This window comes from Stenella coeruleoalba (genome assembly GCF_951394435.1).
Source record: "Stenella coeruleoalba genome assembly, chromosome: 9".
Taxonomy (NCBI): domain Eukaryota; kingdom Metazoa; phylum Chordata; class Mammalia; order Artiodactyla; family Delphinidae; genus Stenella; species Stenella coeruleoalba.
Window position 1 is genome coordinate 44,722,724 of NC_137155.1, and position 14,985 is coordinate 44,737,708.

General features: G+C 38.6%; 1 protein-coding gene across 4 annotated transcripts in view; it reads left to right on the forward strand.

Moving 5' to 3' along the window:
* Positions 1-14,985, forward strand: part of LOC307191457 (uncharacterized protein) — a 93,322-nt gene that overhangs the window by 10,402 nt on the left and 67,935 nt on the right. The gene's annotated exons all lie outside the window — the stretch shown is intronic.

Here is a 14,985-nt window from a genome sequence, read left to right on the forward strand (position 1 = left end):
CAAGGTCACACAGATAGAAATCTTGTCCTGCTGAATGCAAATGAAACCAACAAGATTCCTGACGCATGTTTTTAATGCTAATCTTTTAAATGAAGTATCTACAAGCTACAGCCTTTTGGCTAAATCCAGCCTGTAAAAGAGCTTTATTTAGTCCCAGATCTGCTTGGGCAAGGATCACCATCCTCTTATACAGATGAGTGGGCACAACCGGATCTTCACTCCTTCCTAACCTGGCTTCAGTCTTTCAGTTATCTGGTCATCTTCTCTCACTGACTACTGTGATTTCTTGTCCTGCTCACAGAAAAACACCAGCCTGACTCTAAGTTCCAACTTCCCAAACACCATTTGGTCCTTCTAGTGAGGGTCTCAGGTCTATAGGAAATACCTAAGTGCCCAATAAAGTTGACAGGCAAGGTTAATCTTCACCAAGTGGGGGCATTTCTGGGGCATTTTATGATGACTCACTCCAGACATATTAAATGATAAAAACAATACTGTGCATGTGATCAAAGGGAGCAAACCTGAGGTGGATGTAGTGATGCATTGCTCTGATCTCCCTTCAGGACTAAAAGAATTATTCCCCTAGCTATCGGGAGTGCTGCCAACAGACAACCCTCAGCTGCCAACCCTCTCAGGGAATTGCCTCAGGTGCAGCTACCTGCCTCAACTCAAGACCACACCTTCTTTCAGGGCACCCACAACCAGTGACTAATTAGCACAGGGGTATAAAAACCAGCCTCCCAACCTCAACCTGTAATATTCTCTAGGGCTGTTCCACCATCAGAGTTCCCCATGGGGTTGACTAAAGCCTTTGTTAAGACTACATCATAGTTCAGTTTCTCCTTCCGTCCAGTCTTGCTTCTTTCTCTTCCCTTTCGCAGTCATTGATATCAAAAGTACTCCCTAATAAGCTGTATGTATTCTGATCTCTGTTTCAGAATTTGTTCTCTGGGGAACCCAGCCTATGACAAAACCTAAAGCAAGGACATGTCCAAAAATGTGTAGTATCTACAGGGATTGTATCAGAGAAACCAGTCCCTGAGAACAATGTTAGCAGATGACAGAGGGAAAGCAGAATTCTTTCCTTCTGTTTGGGCAGAACTGCCTCTATATACAAACACAGCACTGATCAGAAGAAGCAATTAGTATGGAAAGAAAAATAATGAGCCATAATATATAAGCAATTTAAATAGAGTTTAAGCAACTGTAAGAGCATTATCAGTCAAGATCTCATTCCTTATTCCCATGTACATTAGACTTTGGTCAAGGGGGAAAAGACAGGGGTAGGGGTTAAGGATGGAAAGTGGAGGCTGGTAAGTAGGAAGATAACACTTTATAGTTGAAACCTGAAAGATCTAGATGGAAATTGAAGATGGTATACAAAAACAGAATAGAAAGAAACTTCTAGAGTTCAGAAGAACCAGAACTCTAGTTCTGTGAGGAGACCAGAATTTGTACTCTGTATAAAATGTGGAGAGGTTCTAGGGGCAAGAAGCATGCCCATGTGGGGCAGGAAAGAGTTGAAGGATAGAATAAAGATGAGGAAAGTTAACTAGTTTTGCTTCTCATGTGCAAATGGCCATTTATTGTGTGGTTGGTTTTTATCTTTGAAGTACAGACACATCCCCCAATTTATTAACATGAGTGAGTACAAAGAGTATGAGAAAGGAAATGAGAAAAGAGACTGTGCTCCAGCTTACCAAGCTCCCAGCTGACTGAAAGGCCTCTTCCCTTTTCTGCCATTATATGTTAAGTATGTTTATATGAACTGTTGTGATACTGTTTTAACATTGTTTCTTTAGGAAAATGCATCCATACTTCAAGTTGGATCACCTTAAAATGAGTTTTTGAAATGCACCTCACACAGAGATAGGGGACTTCTGGTTTACTAACATTAACGGTCTAGATGTTGCAGATAAATAAAATTCAGGTGGTAAAACAGTGACTTGCCAAAGGCATCATGATCAAATTAAGCTAAGATTAAAAGTTCATGCACCTTCATTCAGTCTGTAAAACTTCTTTTTCTCTAAGGAGCATTTGTCTTGAAGAGATTATTGGGGAGGGGGGCTAGAGGGGAAGGAACAAACTACCATAGTCCAATGAACAGACCACTTCCTTTTCTTTCTCTCTCCCTCTTCTCCTTTGCATTTCTATTTCTCTTCCAATCTATTTCTTTCCTCCTCCGTCTCTTCCTCTTCCTCTGTTTGGTTGGGGGGGCGGGTGGGAATTTTGTTTTTCTCCTCTCCTTTTTCTTTGTTTTCTGGTCTTTCACTGATCTCAGTATTTGGCCTGGCTCTTTTGATTTTCTAGTCCTTATTTTTATATGTGCCAATCCTGGTAGAGAAAGGAATGTCACTATTACTATCATTTTTTAAAAAAACATTTACATTCTTAACTCTTTCTGGCTCTGTGCTAAGCATTATAAAAAAGGAAATTGTGTAGACAGTGTTTGACTTCCAAAAGTATATAATCTATTTTGAATTCCAGCTGTGATTTTATAATACCCTCACAATTCTTGACTTTTGTTTGTTTCTCAGTCCCATTAAAAATCTGGTGATAGCAATGAATTGCCTCCCTCCAAAAATGCATAAGTCACAAATATACCCAATTTGCATGCAATTTCAGAAGGTGCAAAAACTCCCTGAACCCCTTAGGAGTTTATGACCTCATATCAAGAACCCTACTGTTGTCTCAATACATTTACAAATATCACACAATTTGAGATAGGAGTGGTATCTTAAAACATAATCCATTTTAATTCACTTCATTAAGAAAATCAATAGGCTGTATATAACAGCCATTTTTTTGTGGTTGCAGAGGTAAAAGGGGAAGAAATGTTTTCAAATTACAAGTATATTATAACATTATCCAAAAGGAAGAAACATTTATTGAGTACTGCCTACTATATACATACCAATTTCCTACATGATACAGCTGTTGTAAAAATTATATGTCTACATATATTACATGTCTACAAATATACAACTATGTACATATGTATTATATATGTATACAACATATGTGCTTATATAATATATAAAGCTTATATATGTTAAATTTTCACAACAGCTGTATCATGTAGGACTCATCAGGTAGGGAAATTGAGCTCAGTGAGATCAAATAACTAATTCAGGTCACCTGCTAGTGAACGATAGCTGAGGATTCTAACCCACATCTAACTCCAGTGCCCCCTTGGAGGATGATTTCTTATTTATCTTTTCTGCTTAACACAAAACTTAGCACATAGGAGGTATTCATGGAAAGTTGAATGTTGATTGAATTAAACTGAACAGGGTCAAGTACAGAGCCCTGTAGTAGATTCCTGGAGACTAGAGACCACTCTCCCCACTGCCACCCCCCATTTAATTTCATTTCTTTAGAGAAAAGGAACGGGGCATTCTAATAAGTTCTGAAGAGTAGAGGGGAGTCTACAAAATCGCAGAGAAATGTAGTAATTTTCCTCTGTTCATCAGAGAAATATGTTTCCAGCAGTGTGAGGGTAACAGGCTTGAATATGCCAATTTTCATTTGGAAGGAGTGTACTGCAAAGGTAATGCAATATTAAGTTGAGGAAACCATTTTCAATTTAGTGAGTCCTTTGAATATTAAAGGAAGCATCCTAACTGAGGCTCCTGAAATGTAAAGAACAATTTGAAACATGCCTAGGAGGAAAATACAGCAATTTTAGCATAAGGAAGTTCTCAAATGAAGTCTAATTTTAAAGGAAAAAGAATCTCATTGATTGAAGAAATTGTTCAGAACATATATGTACATACTCTGAGGCTAGCTAATGAAGGAAACCATAATTTGAAGAGAGTTGGTGAGGAAAATGAAAGTAATATCAGAATGTGGGCACCTCTTAGACAGAGGCTGATTATACTTTAAAAGAATGTTTAGGAAAGCTAATAAACACTCAACTAAGTTGAACAGAAAATACATCAGAAGTAACTATAATCTTAGAAGCCAGTCAAGACAACAGAGTAATGGAGAATCAGTGACTGTTTCCTTGATTTAAAAATAAGCCCATCTGTGGGACTTCCCTGGTGGCGCATTGGTTAAGAATCTGCCTGCCAGTGCAGGGGACATGGGAAGATCTTTCTGGTCCGGGAAGATCCCATATGCTGTGGAGCAACTAAGTCTGTGTGCCACAATTACTGAGCCTATGTGCCACAACTACTGAAGCCTGTGCGCCCTAGAGCCCACACGCCGCAACTACTGAGCCCACTTGCTGCAACAACTGAAGCCCACATGCCTAGAGCCCATGCTCTACAACAAGAGAAGCCACCGCAATGAGAAGCCCATGCACTGCAACGAAGAGTAGCCCCCGCTCGCCACAACTAGAGAAAGCCTGCGTGCAGCACCAAAGACCCAACAGAGCCAAAAATAAAATAAATTAATAAAATAAAAATAAAAATAAGTAAGCCCATCTTGACTTCAGGTCAGGGCGAGATCATGATGTATAGTTTTGAATTTTTCCAATCTTTTCCTAAAAACATAGTAAATAACTAGAATAGCAAAAGAAAAATTCTACTCACAACATCCTCCAGAAGACCAACCAAAACACCCCCATGAACCTCAGAACACCAGTGGGTGCTGCCTTACCCAAACCACAGATGATGTAGGACCCATACAGGACATGCCTAGGTTTAGCAGCTATGCAGAGCTAGTGGAGGAGAAAGAAGAAGTTTTAATGGTTCTATGAACATTGCAGTACAACAACTGCCAACAAATCCTAAAAAAGAGAAAGTCCCTCCTTGAATGGGATTTTCAGCAAGTGAATATTGTGAGAATAACAGTGAAAAGGAGAAGGTTCCAGACTCCGGTTATGGGTGAGTGAAATAAAAGGTACACAGCTACACACTAAGGGACTATGGAGAGATCAGAAGATACTGCAGTGACTTAAGTGCTCAAAGAACTGAGAAATATCTAATAAAAACTCCTTTCCTAAGGAAAATGCTACTGTGAAAAGAATTCAGATTGATCAGGACAGGAACTCTGAGGGCAAAGAGAGAAAAGGATCAAACTCTTTGGGGAGAGGTAGGACTCCAGAGAAGGCAGAGCTCAGAAAATGGGTATAACTACACAGAGTGGTTATTTAAATATATATTTGTGTATCTGTCTGTCTGTCTGTCTATCATCTATCTTTGTGATAACAATAGAGGAGAGAGCTCCTAAGCAGTAAAGATAAGAAAGGTACCATGGTGCCCCTCAATCCCCCTACAAGGGAACCACTTTCTAAAAGCACAGTACACTCAAATTGTTTATATGTGAACAACAGAAAAGAATATTGTCAAAAACCAAACATACTATTATATTTTAAAAAATGGACTAAATAATGCATTCCAGACAATATACAATCAAAAAGCAGATAAAAAATAAATAATATAACAGAATTATCTAAAAGAAATTAAGAAAACAATAAAAACTATAAAAGAACAGGACCTCCCTGGTGGCACAGTGATTAAGAATCCGCCTGCCATTGCAGGGGACATGAGTTTGAGCCCTGGTCCAGGAAGATCCCACATGCCGCGGAGCATCTAAGCCCATGCGCCAGAACTACTGAGCGTAAGCTCTAGAGCCTGTGAGCCACGGTTACTGAGCCCACACGCCACAACTACTGAAGCCCGCGCACCTAGAGCCTGTGCTCCACAGCAAGAGAAGCCAGCACAATGAGAAGCCCGTGCACCACAACGAAGAGTAGCCCTCGCTCACCACAGCTAGAGAAAGCCTGTGTGTGCAGCAATGAAGACCCAATGTGGCCAAAAATGAATAAATAAATAAATACAATAAAAAGACAGTAATTTAAAAAAACTATAAAGAATGGCGTGTATTAGAATTAGGAAACTCAGAATTTAGAAGGCTAAACATCAGTTGGGGATGGATATGATTCAAAACTGAGCTTAAGTCACTGTAAGGGCTGGTCTGTTTCCAGTTTACCCTTCCTTACTCATAAAGTGTGTCCCTTTTTGGTCCCAGTTGAGATTTATACATCTCCTCTTCCCTGCATGGCTAAGAACTCCAATTTTCCTCCAGTCCTTTGAAACTATCAGAAGTTTTGCTCAAATTCTCATCTTTTCAGCTACTGTTCTCATATAGGCAAATATCTCAAGGCTGAAAGCAATGACACATACCAGGCTCTGGGATTCCCTTATTTTCTGGATAAAATCCCCATAAATCCTCACTTCCTGAGTGAGGATTCTTCAAATACCTTCACATTGTTCTGAAACAACCTAGTCCACCATTGTCAGAAACAGAATTTGGGAATTAAAGTTGACAAAGGAGGAGAAAGAAAAAAGGAAAAAAAAAAAGGATTCGAAAGAAAAAGAATACAGAAGACAGGAAAAGAAGATCCAACATAAGTACAATTTATGTTGGAGGAGGAAAATAAAAGCAATAGAACAAAACAAATACAAAAATCCATAATGCAAGATTTTCTTAAAATTAAAAAAAATCAAACATCTATATTGAAAGAGCACACCATCCATGGTCCATTGGAAAATGAACCCAGAATTGTCAACACCAGTACATACTCTGGTAAGACTGGACAACAAAGAAAAATCTCTGGATGTTCAGGCACAAAGAGCAAGTCACTTATAAAGGAAAAATAAAATCATATATTCATCAAATTGATCCACAGCATAGGATAGTAGGGAAACATATTTAAGATAGCCAAGGAAAGAAAATATCAAACTGATTTTTATACATACCCAAACTTGCTTTTAAGTATAAAAGTTACAGAAAAACAAAGCAGTTGTGAACATGCACGAACTCATGGAATGTTGCTCCTTGAGAAATCTACCTAGAAAACAATCTTCAGACAACCAACAGATCATAGGAGATGCTTCAGCTAAGTGTCAGGCACATAATAACTTGCCAATAAATGTTACTTTAACAAATGGATAGATATATGGATACATGGGTTAAAGAATAAACTTACGTATTTCAGGATATACCTGGTAGGGAAAAGGAAAGGGTCATCCGTATTACTAGTTACCAGAGAGCTAGGAATATGAAGTCAAAGAATCTTAGTTCTGAGAAAATTTTTTTAGATCAAGATGAATAAACTGTGTCAAAGATTTGCCCAAGACGCACAAATGGACCATGGATGAGCCAGGAAATAGATCTAGAGTTTTCTGATGCTTAGTGAAGTTCTCTTTAAAAACTCATGCACGAGGACTTCCCTGGTGGTCCAGTGGCTAAGACTGCGCTCCCAATGTAGGGGGCCTGGGTTCTATCCCTGGTCAGGGATCTAGATCCCACATGCCGCACTAAGAGTTCACACGCTGCAACTAAAAAATCCCACATGCTACAACTAAAAGATCCCTTGTGCTGCAACTAAGACCGGGTACAGCCAAATAAATAAATAAAGTAAAAACTCATTCATTGACAAAGTGTAACCTTTAAATAGCATTATTCATTTTTTTCCCCAAAATAAACTAGTCCTGTTTTCTGTATCCCATAGTAAAATGTTTACTGAAAACTGGGCCACAACATCTTTTCATCAACTTCAAAAATTTACAACAACAATTTATTTATTATAGAAAAATCAGGGAAAAATTCACTTACAATCTCATCATCTTTACTTTTTATTTTCTTGAGCGTTGCATGATTTCACGTCATTTAACATCATAGTGTAACTTTTGTCTGTCCCTAATTTATTCTCCCTTTATATTTGGTTGATATAAATCTTAAACTTGCCAAGCTGATTAGTTACAGCTCCTTGGTACCTCTTGAAACCTGAAGGCAGTGTCATCAGATGAGGTTTTCATTGGGTGGGGAAAAAGAGGAAATGAGAGTGGGAGAGAACTGCTGTGTGCTGAGGAGAAAGTAGCCATGAGTAAGTAAACTGGAGGTAAATATGTTTGGCCTTATAGATCAGGCCTCTCTCTTCCCCAGAGCCACATCCAGTTTTGGTATCTCCATATGGTATTGCCATGGTCCAACAGAGCTAGGGGGCCACATTCATAGCAATGCCTAAGAGACATGATAACCAGAGGCACTACGTAGCAGAGGGCAGACCCAGGTGCTGCATATATGATGCAAAAGCAAGTAAGATCACATCTAGGAAAGCTTCTGCTGACAGAGCGGATTTTCAGATTTTGTTATGTCAAATATATCCCCAATCCTAAGTAAACCCCTTGGGGAGGAAATAAAAACTTTCTTGATTTTGTGATAGAGAAATAGGGGCCAAAGATATTTAGTTTGAATATTAATGTGTATTGTGTATCTAGTTATTGAACTAGTACAAATGGATTAGTCTCAGATAGTTCATAAAATTAACTTAAAATTTTACTAATAGCAATAAGTTTCTGATAGACTGCTTGGATTCAATTCCTAGCTCTGTCACTAGCCACCGAGTCATTTAAGAAAGTTATTTCACCTCTCTAAGCCTCAGTTTTCTCATAAAATGTGAAAAGATAATAGTACCTAACTCATAGGGTTGTTGTGAGAACATCATGAAATAATGCATAAACATCACTGTAGTACAGACATTGGCATCTATTAATCCTTTTGTAAATGTTAGCTGTATTACTGTTAGTGTCACTTCTAGGGGTCTAAAAAAGTGGTGAATACCATCATAGAACGTCTGACTAGTTTTTAATATAGCTGCACCAAAACGAGTGTTTTTACACTAGAGAGGAAGGCATACCCATACACACCCCCACACACTCACTGAGTATGGTGTAAATTACTTGTGATAATAATCATGATCTTTTCTCCAAACCAGGAGTTAGCAGACTCCAGCCCACCATCTGTTTTTGTATGGCCCACAGCTTAAGAATGGTTCTTGCATTTTTAAATAGTTGGGGTGAAAAAAAAATTAGAGTTAATAAATCTTGGCAGGATAAGACCAGGATATCATTTATCAAGAAATAGAATAAAATTTTTGTTAAAAGCAGAAATTTCCCTACGGAGGATAGGGTCTTTCTATAGGAAATCTATTTGCAGTGACTAAGAATCTATAATGTAGTGGTTAAGAGCTCTGGGACCAAATTGCTTCACAAGCTTCAGTTTTCTTCTCTGTAAAATGAATATTAAGAACACTGTAGACATAGAATACAAACTTATGGTTACCAAAGGGGAAAGGCAGGGAGGGATAAATTAGGAATTTGGAATTAATAGATACACACTACTACATATAAAATAGATTTAAAAAAAAACACCCACCTTGGAGGGATATAACAATCAAATTATGTAAAGTATTCAAATTGCTTAACATACATTTTGACAGTTATGCCTTCAACAAATGTTAGCTGCTGTGGCTGCTACTGTTGTTGGTATTATCATTACTACTACTACTATTATCTCAGGTGAGAGATGTAAAGACCCCAGTTCTCCCTGACCTTTGGCTTCCTGTGGTTATTGTACAATGGGTTTCAATACTGTCTAATCCTTCAGGTGATGGTGGCTTTTCCTTCTATCCCATCTCACTCCTCTGGGTGTTAAAGACCCTCTTTATCCAGGGGTTTTTGAAAGGAAGAGTGTCCAACAAAAGACCAGTACCTCTTGGTACACTAGCATCTCTTTGGTAAATTTTTGCACTGTCTTCTTGGCTCTTCATTCTGTCTTGGTATCTGATATAAAATTATCATCATTATTATTGTTGTTGTTATTTGATATCTTTGGTTCTTGACTCCACAGCCCAAAGTTCAGTCGTCTTCTACTCCACACCAGGCTCCCAGAACCCTTGCCTGAGTCTCATATGCCAGGGCCTATTTAATTGGGATCATAAAAGAGCTGGGTCATGGAGTGTAATAAATAAGGGTTTTGGAATTGGGCAGACATGGGTTCAAATTCGTGTACCACTGCTTGCTAGTTTTATAACTTGGGTCCATTACAAGACCTGTGAGACAATTTCAGTACATGTAAAATGGATAAGTTAATGTTCATCTTAGTGTGTTTTGAGGAGGAGGAAAGAGGATAATGGATATGGCTGGTATTAAAAAAAAACCCTCAAATGTTAGTTTCCATCTATATTGTGTATATTTAAATTTGTGAGTTTAGATTTACACCTTTCCTTCCAGAGATATGTGTAACACTGGCATCAAGTTTGTTTTAATGCCATATTTGAATAGCAGAGATGATAGTTTTCTAGCTAATGTATATTGCTATTATGTAGGTAAGCCCCTGTTATCCCATTTTTTATTCCTCCTTAGGCAACTACTTTTCTTGGAACCATTTGTTTCTATGCACTTGACCTTGAGTCACTTTCTGATTTATTATTTAACATAACCATAAGTTTGTTTGATTACCTTTAATTAAGTTGTATCCATTCCTGACCATGGAAATTCCCTTGTTTCCTGGTCAGTGAAGTCCCACCTTTGCAGCTTTTAACAATTCAGTCAGCTTATTTTGCCCTTTGTAATAAATGTGGTACTTCTGTCTCCAAACTTCTCTCGGAAGAACCATCAATTAAAAATATGTTTTAGTGCAATGAGCATTTTAATAATAGTATCTATCTTTAAATATAGAAATGATTGATTCTTCAATTAGTAAAAGGCTCATTTATGTTGTAGCCTTCAACTGACATGAAAATTTAAAAAATCAATGTATTAGATCTGTGGCTACAAGCCTCCATCTAGGTATATACACTCCTATGGCATTGCTATATAATTTATAATTGATTAAGCACGGTCTTCCTGATCATTCCTTAGGCCCTTGGTCAAAAATCAAATCTTCTCTCATTATTGTTTGTGTAAAAAATCTGATTCAATTATATCACTGATTTCCAGCACCATTTAAATTTCCAAAAGTGTTCAGGTAACAGGATTAGCAAGGTGGTGGCCCACTGAAGAAGGGAGGGGCAGGTGACTAGGTGAGGAAAGGTAGAATCATAGGTATTCATACACGCACACACACTCAGTGTTGAGAGTGGATAAAAGAAAGTCTTTGTCCTTCAAAGTTTCTAAATTCTGGGCCCATTTATCCTCCAGGGAAGATAAACTGGCTTTTCTAAGTTCTGGGGCCTTACTCAAAGGCAGTGTAATTCTGTTTTCAGAGAAATAGGAGATCTTTTGTGCCCAAGGGCCTGAAGGAGAGGGGGTAGGGTGTCGTGGGGATTAGTTGAGACCCAGGAAGTGCATAATGAAAACACCTTCTGTGAGTGAGTATTGTTTCACAACCCATGTGGTGGCCAGATGAGGAGGCCTGCCCATCCCTGTGTTCCTGGGATCACTTCTAGGGGTAGAGGGATGTCTTCACCAGGCAGGAACCACATGAGGAGGGCCCCAGAAGTTTTATGCTTCCTTTGTAGGTTCTTCTATTGCACTGGTCCCTGTGGCCTATCACACTCTAGAATGCTCACCAGCAAACACCCTGGAGACTTGTGCTCGCCAGGGACCACTGACAGCTCTGGTATTCCTTCAACAAAGATTTATTGAGTACTTACTGTTTGCCAGGTTCTTGGTCTGGGGATAGACCTTTGAAAGGGGGAGGATAAAACCTAAAAAGATTCATAATCTCTCTCCTTCTTTCTTATGCTGAATTTTCTTTCTTTATAGAACTCAAAACACTTTTTATATATCTTCTGTTTATTGTCTGTTTTGCTCCATTAGAATGCAGGACTCAAGGGAACAGGAACTTTATCTTTTTTTTTTTTAATATTTATTTATTTAGTTGCACTGGGTCTTAGTCTTAGTTGTAGCAGGTGGGATCCTTAGTTGAGGCTCATGGGCTTCTTAGTTGTGGCTCGTTGTCTCCTTAGTTGTGGCTCGCCAGCTTTGTAGTTGTGGCATGTGAACTCTTAGTTGCGGCATGCATGTGGGATCTAGTTCCCAGACCAGGGATCGAACCTGGGCCCCTTGCGTTGGGAGCACAGAGTCTTATCTACCACACCACCAGGGAAGTCCCAGGAACTTTATCTTGTTTATTGCTGTCTCCCCAGTGTCTAGAACAGTGCCTGGCACATATTATGTATTTCACAAATATTTGCTGAAGGAATGATTGAATGAATCAATCCCATTGTTTTAGCCAACAAAAGTCAAGTAGCCTTGTATATTATTTTATCTTCTCTTTCTGAGGTACTCCTATGCTTTTATACCTAAAATATTGTGTTTTCTGCTGCTTTTCCAAAAACTGCTTATACTGCTGGATCATTTATAATCTGCAGAACTGCAGTGAACATGTGACGTAAGAAAGGAACACTCTGTACCTTGTAGAGTTTCTAGTCTAGTAGAGCCTTGTAGAGCCAGTTCTTTTATGAGAGTCCTTTTATGAAAGATCTGTGTAGTTTTATAATCTACTTAAATTTGTATCTATAATTGAAGCAAAAAAAAAAGTCTAATTTCTACATGAAAAGCAAACGCTTTTTTGGTTGTGTTTCTGTGTGATAGAAACAAGGAAGCAGTAGCCTCAGAAGCTTCCCAGCTACCTCCACTGCACCACCACTGCTGTCATTCAGATTCTTCTTCCCCCTGCCCTTGCCTAAAGGAGGGGAGGAAGGAAGGGCGAAGGAAGGACAAATTAGAATTCCAGGAGGATTCTCTCAGCTGTCATCTTTGCCAATGAAATTTAAAATGCATCATTTTCTATTTCTACAGAAGTTTTTGCTGATTTTCTAGTAAAGCCTTCATTGATGTGCCAAAAAAAAATTATGTAGACAACCCCAGTGACCACGTCTGTGACTTTTCTTTCATCAGATATCAATCACAGGCTTATTCAACTTAGCTAGCATGAACTTTTAATAAAATCTGTGTTAACAGGTTTCAAACATTTCATCACTTGGTGTTTACATATTGATTTTCTTTATAGTGTTCTTAAATCTTAATTTAAAAATGGGTGTTAACCTTTTTAGCATGCTGCAGTTTTCTTTCTTTTCCTTTCTTATAGACCTATCATTTTCTGTGTTTTGCTCATTGAATAGCCCTCTTGACTCTCGAGATATATAATGCTTTTCTATTTTACCCAACCTTTTTTTCTTCTTGTAGTAGCCCCTTAAAAACTGTTTTGATATAATCTACCTCTTCCAGAAGGTCAGTACAGCATTCCTGATGAAAGAATGACATTTATAATGCTCAGTAACATTTTTAATGCTCAAATTTCTCTTGACTTACTAATGAAGAGCTTTAATTGCTTTTCCTTTTTCAACTTCTTAGGTTTTTTGTATCACTAAAAAGTTTAAAAAAAAACTTTGGGGGGGGGATGGAATTTTATCATTATAAAGTGTAAATGTACCTGCATCCTCCCCTAATTTTTTTCTTTTAAGTATTGCCTTACTGTTTCATTTCCCTCTTCCTTATCTATGTGATTAATGGTGAATACTCACTGATCCTTCATTATATATGAAAACTAAGATAAGAACTGTACTTGCTCTATCTCTTTCGAGCCTCACCATAGTCCTATGAGATAGGTAATATTCTTAGATTTATTTTTCAGATAAGAAAACTGAGACTTGGAGAGCATCCCATCTGAAGCAGTAGAGTAGTTCTGGGAGGAGCTGAACTTTAAATCACTATGTATCTGACTCAAGACTCTGTACTCTTAACCAGCATACTATAATGCTTCTATATGATTGATGTCTGGGATAACTATCCCTTTCCAAGTCCATGGTTTCTTCAGTTTTCAATCCTGTCTTCACAGCAGTTTACATTTTCACAAAGACAGCAAAACCTGGTGTTTCAGGGCAAGGCTCTGGAGCCAGATCAAGTGGATCCAAATCTAGGGCCACTACACACTAGCTGCATAATCTTGGGGAAACTATTTAGCCTTTTGTGCCTCAAATTCCTAACCTGAAAGTAGGGAATAATAGTACCTACCTCATGGGGCTGTAATACTTAAATGAATCATTAATACACCTAGAGTGTTTAGAACAGTCCCTGGTATATGGTAAATAGCTAATATTGTTGCTTATTATTTATTTATTATTACTTATTAATTCAACACACATACATACTTATTGAGTGCTTTCCTCTGTTACTAATGCCAGGCATCATTAAATTCTGTATAGAGAACGATTACCACAGAATCTTTCCTCAGGTGTTCACATCTAGTGGTGGATCCTAAAAAACTGTGTTCACAAGGGGGGATAACCCATACTTAGAAAGATAGTCCAGATATTGGGCAGTCAATCTAAGTTCACTAAATTTGAGAGAAATTGGTTAAGGAGTGGTGGAATGAGAATCTGTAACCAAGTGTGTAGATCTCCCAAACTAGTGCTTTCCCACTGGGCTAGATCATTTCCAGATAGCCAGCTAACCCCTCGCATTTCATGTGCCCTTTTACAATTTGACTTTTCCGATCTCCCCCATCAAGAGGTTGTGTCTACTTCCTTTACCTTGAGTTTGGACTAGCCCCATGACATACATTGACCAATAGAATGTGGTGCAAATGATGCAGCATGACTTATAGGCTTAGACCTTAAAAGGCCTTGCAGCGTCCTTTTCTGCCTTCTTGGGATCTGGCCTCCATGTAAAGAAGCTGAGGCTAGGTTACTGAATGATGAGAGAGGGAGTGGAGAGAAAGAAACCCAGCCAGTCTCCTGCCATTCAGTCACCCCAGCTGGGGTGTCAGTCATGTGAGCGAAACCTGGCACCCTAAATCCTGTAGCTTTTGTTGAGCTGCCCCAGCCAATACCACGTGGAGCAGAGTTAAACTGCCCAAATTGCAGAATCACAAGCAAATAAATCAAATAAATGGTTGAGTTGTTTTGGGATGGTTTGTTTCATAGCAATAAATCCCTGGAACTTAAGAGGTCTTGAGCTTTCATTTTCACTGTCTTGGAAGTCAGCCACCACATTTAAAGCTTGGATTAGATAATGGAATAGTGAGAGACCATGTGGAGATAGTTAAGTCCCGACATTCTGATCATCCTGCCAAGGCCCCAGACATGAGGATGAAGCTACAACCTTAGAACTCCTAGGATAGGCTCACCACCAGCTGAATGCAGCCATATGAGGGAACCCCAGTGAGACCACCAGAAGGACCACCCAGACAACTCACAGATTCATGGTTGCTGGTTTTTTGTTTTTTGTTTTTTTGCGGTACAAG